At 38.7% G+C, this 14,279-nt stretch overlaps 1 protein-coding gene across 1 annotated transcript in view; it reads left to right on the top strand.

The window, feature by feature from the left end:
• PLPPR5 (phospholipid phosphatase related 5) overlaps positions 1-14,279 on the top strand; it is a gene marked incomplete at its 5' end in the record, with an annotated part of 83,354 nt that overhangs the window by 30,358 nt on the left and 38,717 nt on the right. The window lies entirely within an intron of this gene.

Raw genomic sequence — 14,279 nt, 5'->3', positions numbered from 1 at the left:
CCGGCACTGCTTTCTTGATGGTATGGGGTCCCCCTGTCTCACTGCTCACTTCTGTCTTTTGTATCTCAAGAGATTGCCTCAGGACACAATCCAATCTTGTAGATTGAGTCCTGCCTTAGTAACACAACTGCCACCCATCCTCCCGCATTAACAGCATAGAGGCAGGATTTACAACATATAGGAAAATCACACAGTACCAGGAATCATGGCCCAGCCAAATTGATAGACCCATTTTTTGAGGGGATGTAATTCAATCCATGACACACCTGGACCGGTGTTACAACTTTTTTAGGAGGTTCCTTGTCTCCTCTCTCTCTTTCTCTTTTCTTGTCTTTCTAAAACCTCTCTGGGGTTGGCTCTTATATAACCAAACTCCTTGTCAATTTCAAGGCATGGCCCTCCCAGCAGGCCACGAACTGACCAATCCCCTCAATGGATCAGACACTGCTTGTTTTGCATAGTTAACTGACCAACCCCTGCAAGGTGGGTAAAATAAACTAATCACAGGGCCAGCTGTAACCCAGGGCTAAACAAAATTATCAAACCATCAAGTTGTTTGTGGCTTACCCAGGAAATGTAATGAACCTCGACAAAAGTTAACAAACCTTCTGGGGTAGAAAACTAGGTCAAAGGTAACTCCTCAGGGTTTAAGGGAATAAAATTTTCTAAAACTGTTTTTCCAGAGAACCAAGGCAAAAGGCCACATAAAGGAAGTCATTTCACCATAATCCTTATGCCCATAAGTAAGGTAGTTTAACTAATTATTTCCCCCTGCAAATTTGTAGTTTTAATCCAAATGAATAGTTTTAATATTTTAAGTTTATTCCAGTCTCAAAGCAAACATAATCTTCATGGTGTTATGCGATAATAATAAAATTTACAATCATTGTGTAATTACATTGCTAGGTCTGTATTTTACATATATTCAAACAGCATTCAACAAATATTTACTGAGTAATTGTTACGGATCGAGCGCTGAGAGCTGAGAATATAACAGGTTAACATGACGAAAATGATCTATGAATGAAGCAGTTCTGCATTCTCACCAATGCATTATGACTTATGGCAATCCCATAAAATGAAAATTACTGTCATTTTCATTTTACAGATGATGTAACTAAGACTCGGAGAAGTTAAGTAATCTGCCTAAGCTCCCAGAGCTAACCAGTGGTAGACTGGCATTTTAACCTAGATCACTGAACTTCTGTGGCTGAGCTTTTCCTATTGGTTTATACTAACTGAATATGAAATTCCCCAAGTGTGTAAAGGGCATCATTGAAATACAAAAGTTAATTGGTTAACTTTGGTAACATAAAATAAAAAAGTAGTTGCTATGGTATTCAGTACCTGAAAAAAACATACGCTAAATGTGATTGTCTAACTCTGTAAACTCAATAATAGTCCAATATATTCAATAATATGTTATTAGATAATACGTCATTTGAAACAGTAAAAGTTGTTTGATGAAGTACAAGTGGCCTAAAAAATGGTTGTAGGTTTGGCGTCCAACTCCAATCAGTGTGATAAATAATAAATAACATATTTTCCATTCCCTTCATATCATGGCATTCCAGTCTTGTTTGTTCCAGTCAGCATTGTTCAATAGAAGTATAATATGAACCATATATATAATTTTTGATTTTCTCATAGTCACGTTAAAAAGAGCAAAAAAAGCATAAAATTAACTTTTAAAATATATTTTATTTTACTGAGTATATCCAAAATATTTCTATTTCAAACATGTATCAATACAAAGTTAATAGTGAGATATTTTGCATTTCCTTTTTTTGCCCTCAGTTTTTAAAATCGATTGTATATTTGACACAGTACATTTCATTCAGACACTAAATTTCCATCTGAAATACTTGATCTATATTTAGGTTTCACAAGACTTACAGTTTACAAAGTAGGTTCACATACTCAATTTGTTCTAAACAATTTTTAAAAACTCAAGTATCAGTCTTGAGATTTAAATTTAAAGCTTAACAAAATTAAAAATTCAGTACCCCAGTTGCACTAGCCACGTTTCAAGTGCTCAAAAGCCATAGCATCTAGTGGCTACTATATTGGACAGCACAACTCTAGGACTCTTCAACCACTATTCAGTGCCTCAGAGAAGAGCAAGCCTCCAGAGAAGGATTGATACCAGTCAGAAAAGGAAGACAGTCTTTAGATTCAATTTCTAAATTCCAAAGCTACCTTTACACAACACAAGAAAAATTTGTAGATGTGAATATTTTATTACAAGCCAATAACAGGGATAATGGGATATACTTCAGCCTACAGGAGGGGTAATGAGCACTTCCTGGCTTCGGAGGTAGGAGGACTGGAAGAGAGGGAAGAGCTGAATGACAGATGTAAGCATTTGGGTGAGCGCTCTGAGGTTAGAAACCCTAAGAAGAGAGCTGGTCACCAGATAATAGAAGCCCCAGAGAGGATGAAGAGAAAACAGAAAACAGAGAGACGTGTGCTTCACTTCTGCTTTGAAATTCTGGGAGAACTCAACCTCCAAACATACTCAAGTGGCAGGTAGGCTGGGCAGCAGAGAAGGTGGATACAGTGGGAGCCAGAGGACCCTGTAGCAGAGCCTAAGACGACAGACAACCTACATGGGAATAGAAGGAAGATGTGGTGGAGATTCAGAGGATTTTTATAGCCTGTGAGAACCTAGGAAACCCTAGTGGCATAGTGGTTAAGAGCTCCGCCTGCTAACCAAAAGGTCAGCAGTTTAAACCCACCAGGCGCTCCTTGGAAACCATACAGGGCAGTTCTATTCTGTCCTATAGGGTTGTTATGAGTAGGAGTCTACTCAAAGGCAGTGGGTTTGGTTTGTTTTTTTTTGGTGAGAACCTAGATGAACCAAGTCAACATGGGGGCCACAAGGACACTAGCAGTGGCTGTCAGTAGGGTGCCCAGTGACCCAGTGGGCAAGGCATGTAGCGGTGAAGGCCAGAGGAGACTCTGTAGGCTGTCCTCTGGCTGCTCTTAGTTTGCCTCCCCACCTCTACCATGAGGTCATGCAAGCTTCCAACTGGACCTCAGTGTCATTTTGCCAGAAGCAGGAAGGGTGAGAAACAGAAAAACTGAGCGTTTATCTGAGATCTCTTCCTCCCCCATTCTATTCCTATTCAACGCAGGATGGATATTCATGGTGAAGCTTAGATTAATTATGGAAAGTATATTAGTGGCATGCTTTATACAATCTAGATTGTAGTGCGTAAAGTGTATGATTTAAATATACCACCATTTATTGCATCTCCGTCATAGGCCTGAAGTGTCCAAATTATGTGAATACAAATCTGTCTGCCCCCAAACCCATGGTCTTTACACCATCAAATTACCTCCCATCATAATTGTGGTACATACATACTCCATCAGACACCTTCATATTGCTATTTGGCAAATTTATGAATGTGTGTAAGAATATCAAGTATGGATAGAATAATAAGACTTTCAGGAGACTACACTGCTGTCCTCATAAATAAACCCCAAAATTTTTATTCAGTGTCTCCATATTAATTTGAAAAGAGATCTGTAGTAGAATGCCATGAGATTCTATACTTGATGTTGTTTAGTTGTTATTGGCGATTTGTAAGGAGCTAACCTGAAGCTGGGAGAGAGAACTAATATGATAGATGCCAAAATAGAAGTTCAAAATGATCTTGACAGGATGGAATGTTATTTCAAAAACAATAATAAATTTTACTTTTTGAATGAATTGATTTTTTGAACAATTCCAGATGGCCAGGAGAATGGAACCTTGACAGTGCATCAGCCCGTGTAAGGAAATCATGGAAGTTTTAGTAGACAAACACAATGTGACCAATAATGTTACATAGTTATTAAAACAAAACAAAACAAACCTATTGCTTTATTAGGTTTAGATTAGATTTTATTAATCTAAGTTGTCAAAACCAAGAAATCAATTTAAAGATAATCTAATCCTAACTTGATTATGAAAAGGAAATCAATGAATAAGAGTATACAGTACAATTCAGACAAGTTATAACTGTACTCTGGTTGATCGGAGGATTTGTGCACCAGTGGGTTTAACTCTGGGCTCTGCATTTTGGAAGAAAGACTGCAGTGTATCCAAAGGAAATTGTCCAGGATGCTGAGGGATCAGGCAACTGAATTATTCCCATACTAGTGGGTAGAATTGAGATTGCAAGAAAGAAGAGACAAAGGGTTAAAAGGTACACAATAACCAACTACAAATAAACAATTAGTGGATGGCTTCAGGCAGAGAACTTCAAAGGGAGACAGAATATGGCAAAATGACATAAGGAGAAAGGAAAGAAGAATGAAAACAAAAGAAGGAACAAAGTTCTCCAGAGGCTAGGTCGCAATGCCACTGAAAACCTAATGATCTCCCCTCACTAGGCACTGCCTAGTCTAACCATAACTTAACTCCAGCTGTGCTAAGTGCTTTACGTATATTATGTTATTTAATCCTTACACCACTGTTTGGCAGTACTTTTATTATTATTCTCATGTTATGCATATGGAGAACAAGACTTGACATGTTGAATAACTTGCCTAAATAAGTGGCAGAGCTAGGACTCAAATCCAGGTATTTATGATTCTTTGGTGCATGCTCTCATCACTACACCTGGATAATCCAGGATAATCTTCCCATTTCAGGGTCCTTAACCTTAATCATGCTTGCAAAGTCCCTTTTGCCTTGTAAGGTAACATATTCACAGATTCCAGAGATTAGGGCATGGAAATCTTTAGGGGGGCATTATTCTTCCTTTCATAGTCCTCCCTGTGGCTACAAAGATTCACATCTGTCCCACATGCAAAATATATTCATACCATCTAAAAGTACCCAAAAGTCCCAGTCCATTATAGCATCAACTTAGCATCCAAAATCTCACCTAATTCTCAAATCAAAGAAGGTCCCAAACCTTCAAGGTTCCAAACCTAATCATTTAAATTATCTAAAATAGGTATGGATGAGACTCTGGGGCACAATTCTTCTCCATCTTTATATCTGTGAAACTAAAGAAACAATTTATCTGGTTCTAAACTACAGTTGTAGGACAGAAATCGGATACCAATTACAGATATTCCCTTTCAAAAAGGGAGAAAATGGAGCAAAAAAAGGAGTTACCAGTCCCAGTCAATTTCAAAATCCAGTCAGGCAAACTCCATTTGGTTTTAAGGCCTGAGAATGATGCTATACAGCTCTAGGCTCTTCCATATGAGTCATCCCTCCTTTTTCTTGAAAGATAGTACATGTTTCCAAATAAGCAGTTTTATCAGCCTCTTTCCTGCCTGTGAAATTTTTAGTGTCTGGTAGAATTCTCAGGGCCCTGGTGGCACAGTGGTTCAGCATTTGGCTACTAACCAAAAGATCAAATCTACCAGCAGCTCTTTGAAAACCCTATGGGGCAGGTCTCCTCTGTCCTGGAGGGTCCCTATGAGTCAGAATGAACTCGACGGCAAGGTGTTTTTTAACAGGCAGAATTCTTTCATTTCATTCTCTCTCTTTCCCTTTCAGTTCAAGCTGGCAGTGTTTCTGCTGATATAAAATACTCAAGAACCTTGTGGGTCTCCTGTGTATGTCATGGGAATTCACTTCACTGGACAAGAGGCTCCTCCAAAGATATTTCCTAGATAATCTCATCTCTATTTTTGGCTTTTGCTGAGAATGCTAAATTCTTAAAGATTCCTAGATGCTTTCTGGTTTGTTTGAAGGTATCTGTGAGTCAAACTCAGTATTTTTAAAGAGCCTTTCATGTGATTGAATACTCAGACCATTTGATCTTTCTGAGGCATTAGCAAAAGTTTATACAGCCACACTTTGACTTTTTTTCTAGATCAAGCTTTCCTGACAGTGAATCTTAATTTTATCATCTTTGCAATCTGTATACACTGAGTATTTTCCAAATCATCCAATCAGTTCCTTTTTGTTTAACAGTTCTTCCCTCAATTTATCCCTTTCCTCTCATATTTTCTTCTTGCATTAAGCAGAAAGTAAAAACGTGGCTGCACCTTGAATACTTTGCTTGGAAATCTCCTCAGCTAAATATTTGAGTTTATCATTTATAAGTTCTGCTTTCCACATACCTACAGCACACAATTCAGCTAAGCTTTCTGCCACTGTATAACAAAGATCTTTTTTCATCTAGTTTCCAATAACATGTTCTCATTTCTTTCTGAGTCTTTACCACCAGTGCATTTAACATCCATTGCGGAGCCCTGAAGGCACAATGGTTAAGTGTTCAGCTGCTAACCAAAAGGTTTGCAGTTCAGATCCACCAGCTGCTCCTTCAAAACCCTACGGGGCAGTTCTACTCTGTCCTGTAGGGTCACTATGAGTCAGAATCGACTCAACGGCAACAAGTTTTTTTGTTTTTATGTCTATTAATTGTCTATTCACTGTAAGGTGACTTATGTTTTCTCTACCATGCTCCTCCCTTCCTTTGCAGTCCTCACTAGCAGAGGCATTAACACCCACATTTCTATTTAAAAGTCAGTTCAAGGCAATCTAGGCTTTTTCTATCATGCTTCTCAAAATTCTTACAGTCTCTAAAACACTGGCCAATTCCCTAGCCAGTTCCACATATTTTAGGTATTTGTTACAGCAATGCCCCACTTCCAGGGCCCAAAATTTGTATTAGATTTCTATTGCTACCGTAACACATTTCCACACTCTTAGTGACTTAAAACAACACAGATTTATTATTTTCTTTATTACAGTTCTGTGGATAAGAAGTCTCTCCTGGGTCTCGCTAGACTAAAATCAAGGTGTGGGCAGGGCTGGGTTCTTTTCAGAGACTCTAGGGGAGAATCAGTTTCCTTGCCTTTTCCAGCTTCAAGAAGCCATCTGCATACCTTGGCTTGTGGTCTCCTTCCTCCATCTGCAAAGCCAGCAGCATAGCATCTTCAAATCTCTCTCTGACTATAATCAGGAAAGATTCTCCACTTTTAAGAACTTGTGATTAGATTACCTAGATAATCCAGAATAATCTCTCCATCTCAAAGTTCTTATCCTTAACTGCATCCAAAAATTTCTCTTTTCCATATAAAGCAACATATTCATAGGTTCCAGGTATGAAGGCATGGACATCTTTAGGGAGATATTATCCTTTGTATCACAAGTTCCCACTCTGTACCAGTTATTGCTCCAGGCAATATGAGACAGAAAGGGGGAGGTACTCCATAAGCAAGTAAAGTAAACAAACACATATGCAAGGTAATTTCAGATAGTGATAAATACTTTAAAGACGATAAAAGAATGAAAAAAATTCACTTTTTCTCAAGCCTTCCATTCACTTATTCACTCATTCAATAATTATTGAACACCTGCTATGTAAAAACCACCATTCTAGGCATTTCGTATTGAGTAAGTGAATGAGTAGAGGTTCATTCTAATGGGATATTCTAGTAGAGGGGACAGATACAGTTTTAGCTACTGACAAATGGTATGAAGAAAATATTCCATTCTCTCTCCTCATACTTTTGCATTCTTCATCTAGATATTAATTTATATATTTGTTTAGTAAGTCTATACTGAGAACTTACTATTTGTCATGCAAAGTGCTAGCTAGGTACAGTGTTTACAGTAATGATTCCAGATATGGCTTCTACCTCCTCTGTCTAGTGAAGCAAACAAATGAGTAATAGTGCTCTGAGAGAGGATGAACAAGTGCTTTGAGAGGATTACCTATGCTGTCTCTGTGCCTAGGACATCTTTTCCCCATCACTTCTCCTTTGTCTGGAACTCCTGTACTCATCCCATAGGCTATAACCTTAGATATTTCCTCTTTAAAGAAACCTAGCACAGTCTCTGGTATATGGTAGGTACTTAACAAGCATTTGTGTGTTTTTATTTATCTTTCTTTATATGTTTTGTTTTCTCAATTTACCAAAAATAAAAGCATGCTTTTTACAACAAGTGAGTCAAGTCATATTACAGAATAACATGGGTATTATGATTATATTTTAGTAAAGGTGAACAAGCAATCAAAACTCCTGTATGGATGTATTAATGCTTGTATATATTTGTATAAACAAGGATAAAAGAGTATAAGAATATATACCAGGCTTTTGTTATTGTTGTGTGCCGTTGATTTGATTTTGATTCACTGTGACCATGTAGAGTGGAACTGCCCCATAGGGGCAGACTGCCACATCTTTCTCCCGAGGAGAGGTTGGTGGGTTTGAACCTCTTACCTTTTTGGTCAGCAGCCAAACAATTAACCACTGAGCCGTGAAGTCTCCTAAACCCGTTGCTGTCAAGTCTACTCATAACAACTGTATAAGACAGAGTAGAACTGCCCCATTGGGTTTCCAAGGAGCGGCTGGTGAATTTGAACTGCCAAACTTTGGGTTAGCAGTTGAGATCTTAACCACTGTGCCACCAGGGCCCCACCAGGCATTAATAGGTAGCAAATTATAAGCTTTGGCTTTCTGTATCTTTGTGCTAATAGATGTTTGTGGAATGAATGAGTAAGGAATGCTGACAATGGTTAAATGGGTTGGCCTGTAAGGTAGTGAGCATCCACTGATCCCTGAGGACTAAGTGGATTACATCCTGTTCAAATCACACACCCTCCTGTTTGTGTTTTATTTTAGCTACATTTTGACATCTGGCTAATCTAGATGGTTTCATAAGTGAATTAAAAACCAAGAAAGCATAAATAATCGATTCCTGCCCTGTATCCAACTTGTTTAATAGATTCTTATGCCATAATTTCCTCTTCTGCAAATTACGAATAATAGACTTTCTGTAAGGATAACACGATTAGGCTGGTTAAAAGGCAATTATATTCATAAAGTACTAAAGAGTTGCTGAGTACAAGTGAAAACTCTCTAATTTTTCTTTTGTGACATCCATACCAACTGATTATGCTCCAGAAAATCTGTGCAATATAAAGCATCTTAAAGTTGAATGTGAACAAATGTCACCCTTCTCTAATGATCCTCGAAATTTAATCTCTACCTTCTGTCTCTGCACATTAAGTAGGGATCTAGAAGAGGACAAGCTAAATCCTAGGTTGTTACTAATGTAGAAACTTTCCCAAGAGTTTGCCTACTCTCCAGACTGTGTCACCGGGCTCCTGGTAAGCCATTCCTGGGTTACTAGGGCAACTTAGGAATCAACTCAACATTCAAAAGAAAATTCCCAAAATTGTGGCTCACAGATTACTATGTGCCTACACAACATGGGGTCGCCATGGACTGGAATCAACTTGATGACAACTGTTTTTTCACACATCTTGGACAAGTAGGATCTGGGTCGTATCAGAGATGGCCTTGGGGATGAAGGGGAAGACAGACATTTTCCAGAGCCATATAGAATCTGTAGGTGTGCATGACCCAAGCCATGGTATTTTCAATCACCTCATATGCATGCAAAAGCTGGACAATAACTAAGGAAGAGTGAAGAATAATTGAAGCATTTGAATTATGGTGTTGGCGAATAATACTGAATATGCCATGGGCTGCCAGGAAATGAACAAATTTGTCTTGGAAGAAGTACAACCAGAATGCTCCTTAGAAGCAAGGATGGTGAGACTTTGTCATACATACTTTGGTCATGTTATCAGGACATGTCCGTGGAGAAGGATATCATGTTTTGTAAAGTAGAGGGTCAGCAGAAAAGAGGAAGACCCTTAATGAGATGGATTGACACTGTGGCTGCAACAATGAGCTCAAACATAGCAACGGTTGTGAGAATGGTAAAGTACCGGACAGTGTTTCATTCTGTTGCTGTGAGTTGGAACTGACTCAACGGCATCTAACAACAACAACAGGGGGTTTTCTATATTGACCATACTTACACTACCCCTATTTTTCCCAAAAAGCAGAGTATAGATGTAGCCTCACTCCTATGGTATACTGCTACCTTCTTTCTCATTTAATTCGAATTCTCTAGCATTCATTCATATTTAGCATATGCCCATTGGCCACTTCCTCCAGGTAAGAAATCAATGGAGAAAGAAGAAATGAAGATTTGGAGGTGCTTAAGTGATTCCCCCTTACTTCCTGTTTACATCTCTACTTCCTCAACAGTACCACTCCCAATAGTCAAGTTGTGTATTCTTCATAATAATCTTTATCTTGATTCAATTATTTTCATCTGCAAAATGAAGATAATAACAATAATATTTAACTCATAGGGTTGTTTTGTGGATTTGATGAGATAACAATCTAATATGCTTGGAACAGTGCCTAGAGCATAGCAATCACTCATTAAATTATAACTGTAATTAATACTAGCAGTATTAATATTTTTTCATTACCGTCCCACATTTATTTTGTCTTAATAAGGATAGCATATCTTTAGGGTTCTGATGGATGTGAAGAAATGAAAATGTATCTTTCATCAGCCTTATAGCTGTGTTAAAGAACATCTCAGGAGCAGTCCAAATTTTATTCTGTGTTCAAATGCACTAGTCATATCAGGGATTACTTTATTAGATACGTCCCTGGAAACCTGAAGTGGTGTGATAGCCTCACCTTGTTATTTGTGTGGGCAGAGCTTCTTAACACATTCTCTTAGAATGACAAAAGCATTGTTTTCGCTTTCTCATCTTCCTGTTTCCACCACGTATACCTATTCTCCATAACTGAAATTATTAAACTCTCCAGAGCATAAGTTTAGAATGCACAGGCATAACTCCAAAGGCTACAGGCCAAGATGGAGACAACTCTTTTATTTTTATTTTTTGCAGAGTATTGGGACCTGGGATAGATTGTGAAGAGCTAGACCTTGGCTAGAGAGAAGCTTTGTATCACATGGGGTGTTTAAATCTTCATACATTCCCTTCTGACAGCTAACAAGGTTGCAAACTTTGCCCAGAAAAAAAAAAAAAAAACGGAGAAAATAATTTCTGAATTTTATTGCCTTAGGTGGAAGTGACCACTATGAACTAAAATCTTAAATGCTGATTTTGGTTCAATCTCTCAGGCAATTTTTCTTTTTTTAATTCAACTTGGGAGAATAGGCAGGTGGTTATATGCATTTCTGTGTATTTTTCTAAGTTTGTTATCAGTATCAGATACTGACATTAATCCTATAAAATCCGTTTCCTAATGGTATTGTTGAAATCATCTTTTTTTTTTTTTTTAATTGTGCTTTAGGTGAAAGTTTACTGCTCAAGTTAATGTCTCATACAGAAATTTATACACATATTGTTACGTGACACTAGTTGCAGTCTCCACAATGTGACAGCACACTCCCCCTTTCCACCCTGGGTTTCCCGTGTCCATCCAACCAGTTCCTGTCCCTTCCTGCCTTCTCATCCTGCCTCCGGACAGGAGCCACCTATTTGGTCTTGTGTATCTGCTTGAACTAAGAAGCACACTCCTCACGAGTATTTTATGTTTTATAGTCCTGTCTAATCTTTGTCTGAAGAGCGGGCATCAGGAATGGTTTTATTTCTGGGTTAACAGAACGTCCGGGGGCCAGGGTTTCAGGGGTTCCTCCACTCTCAGTCAGACCATTAGGTCTGATCTTTTTATGTGGGTTTGAGTTCTGCTCCATACTTTTCTCTTCCTCTGTCAGGGACTCTCTGTTATGTTCCCTGTCAGGGCCGTCATTGGTGGTAGCCGGGCACCATCTAGTTCTTCTGGTCTCAGGCTGATGAAGTCTCTGGTTTATGTGGCCCTTTTGTCTCTTGGGCTAATATTTTCCTTGTGTCTTTGGTGTTCTTCATTCTCCTTTCCGCCAGGTGGGTTGGGACCAATTGATGCATCTTAGATGGCCACTCACTAGCTTTTAAGACCCCAGACGCCACTCACAAAAGTGGGATACAGAACATTTTCTTAATGAACTTTGTATGCCAATTGAGCTAGATGTCCCCCAAAACCATGATCTGTAGACCCCAGCCCCAGCTGGTCTGTCCCTCAGAGTGTTTGGTTGTGTTCAGGAAACTTCTTAGCTTTTGGTTTAGTCAGTTGTACTGACTTACCCTGTATTGTGTGTTGTCCTTCCATTCAAAATCATTTCTTTTAAAATTACTCTGCTAATAACTTGAAATAACAACTGACACATTCAGCTTGCACTCCACAGATTTACTTTTATAGTAACCAAAAACAAAAACACCAAACCCATTGCTGTTGAGTTGATTTCGACCCATAGTGACCCTATAGGACAGAGTAGAACTGCTCCAGAGGGTTTTCTAGGCTGTAATCTTTATGGAAGCAGACTGCCACATCTTCCTCCCTCAGAGCAGCTGATGAGTTCAAATCAGTGACCTTTCGGTTAGCAGCTGAACACTTAACCACTGCACCACCAGGGCCCCTGGTGTAGTAACACAAGGTGTAAATTATAAGCGACTGAGAGATATAACAAATCAGATTCGGGGAAGGACCAAGTTATTTGTTGAGCATGGTGGCTTACAACTTCTACACATGTCATACAGTGCAATCAGTGGAATTATATGTTCTTCATTAGCATATGTCAAGATGCCAGAAATGTACGTTTCTATGCATTGTTTGGACCCCTGGTGCCACAGTGGTTAGGACCTTGGCTGCTAACCAAAAGGTCAGCAGTTCAAATCCACCAGCCACTCCTTGGAAACCCTATTGGGCAGTTCTACTCTGTTCTGTAGGGTTGCTATGAGTTCGAATCAACTCGATGGCACCTAACAACATTCATTGTTCTGTTTTGTTTTTTGGGCAATACATTTGACCTGTTGTAATTAGTTTTGTTGTTGTTGTAATTTTAGCTGATAAAATTTAGGTAAGACAAAATAATTCCACAATTTCACATAATATCAAAGCAAATCTTGGTGCTATAATTGAACCTCAAGGTCCTTCCAAGTAACATTTACTTAGAGGAAATGTATCCATTGCATTTTTTCTAGATATGTTAAGGAGTTCTGAGTTTCTAGATGTGTTAAGTATTGTTGTTGTTAAAAACCAAAAAATCAAACCCGTTGCCATTGAGTTGTTGTTAGGTGCCATCAAATCAGTTCTGACTAATAGACCTTACATACAACAGAGCAAAACACTGCCCAGTCCTGCACCATCCTCACAATCGTTGCTGTGTTTGACGCCATTGTTGCAGCCACTGTGTCAGTCCATCTCGTTGAGGTTCTTCCTCGTTTTCACTAACTTTCTACTTTACCAAACATGATGTCCTTCTCCAGGGACTGGTCCCTGCTGATAACATGTCCAAAGTACGGGAGACAAAGTCTCGCCATTCTCACTTCTAAGGAGCATTCTGGCTGTACTTCTTTCAAGACAGATTTGTTTGTTCTTCTGGAATTCCATGGTATATTCAATATTCTTCGACAACACCATAATTCAAAGACGTCAATTCCTCCTTGGTCTTCCTTATTCGTTGTCCAGCTTTCACATGCATATGAGGCAATTGAAAATATCATGGCTTGGGTCAGGCACACCCTAGTCCTTAAAGTGAGTCTTTGCTTTTCAATACTTTAAAGAGATCTCTTGCAGCAGATTTTCCCAATGCAATGCGTCATTTGATTTCTTGACTGCAGCTTCCGTGGGCATTGTTTGTGGTCTGAGTAAAATGAAATTCTTGACAATTTCAATATTTTCTCAAGTATACATTGTTTCAGTATAGTTTATAAATATATAAACATTAAAAATGCTTTTATCAGTTTTCCCTTTCTAAAAGCATTGTCATGAGTGTTTTAAAAATGTAAATTCAGATAAAACAAAAGAGCTGCTACTGAGGCTGCTTATATACAACCAAATACTCCATGGGATTTGGTTTCTTGGTCTGGAGGTTTAGGGTCATGGTTTCATGGGACATCTGAGTTAATTGGCCTAATAACATTATTAGTGCTTCTGTTCTACCTTCAAGTTCATTTCGTAGTGCCTGGAGTCTTAAAAGCTTTCAAGCCGCCATCCTAGGTACAACAATTGGTCTCTAGTCACCTGGAGTAACAGAGGAAGGAGAACAAGGAATAGAAAGAGGAAATGGAATGTGTGGCTAATTGCCTGTAAGAACTGCCCCCTTTGCCATGAGACCAGAAGAACTGGATGATGCCTATCATTACTGAACATTGAAATCAAAGATTCTATACAAGAATCCTGATCAAAAGAGGGGAAATGCGGAACAGAATTTCAAAATCTCACGGAATCCAGACTTTCTGGAGCCATGGAGGTTGGATAAATCACGAAACTATTGCCCTGAGATAATCTTTAAACCTTAAACCAAAAATATCCTATGAAGTCTTCTCCAAACCAAACACTAGTTTAGCTTAATTAGTACAGAATGTCTGTCATGAGCATTGTGCTCGTTTAAAGAACTATCTAATGGCATCGAATTAACAACAACTTTAATGGTT

Source organism: Trichechus manatus, unplaced genomic scaffold (genome assembly GCF_000243295.1).
Source record: "Trichechus manatus latirostris isolate Lorelei unplaced genomic scaffold, TriManLat1.0 scaffold00058, whole genome shotgun sequence".
In the NCBI taxonomy this organism is placed as follows: Eukaryota; Metazoa; Chordata; class Mammalia; order Sirenia; family Trichechidae; genus Trichechus; species Trichechus manatus.
This window is presented reverse-complemented; position numbering and strand designations above follow the sequence as displayed.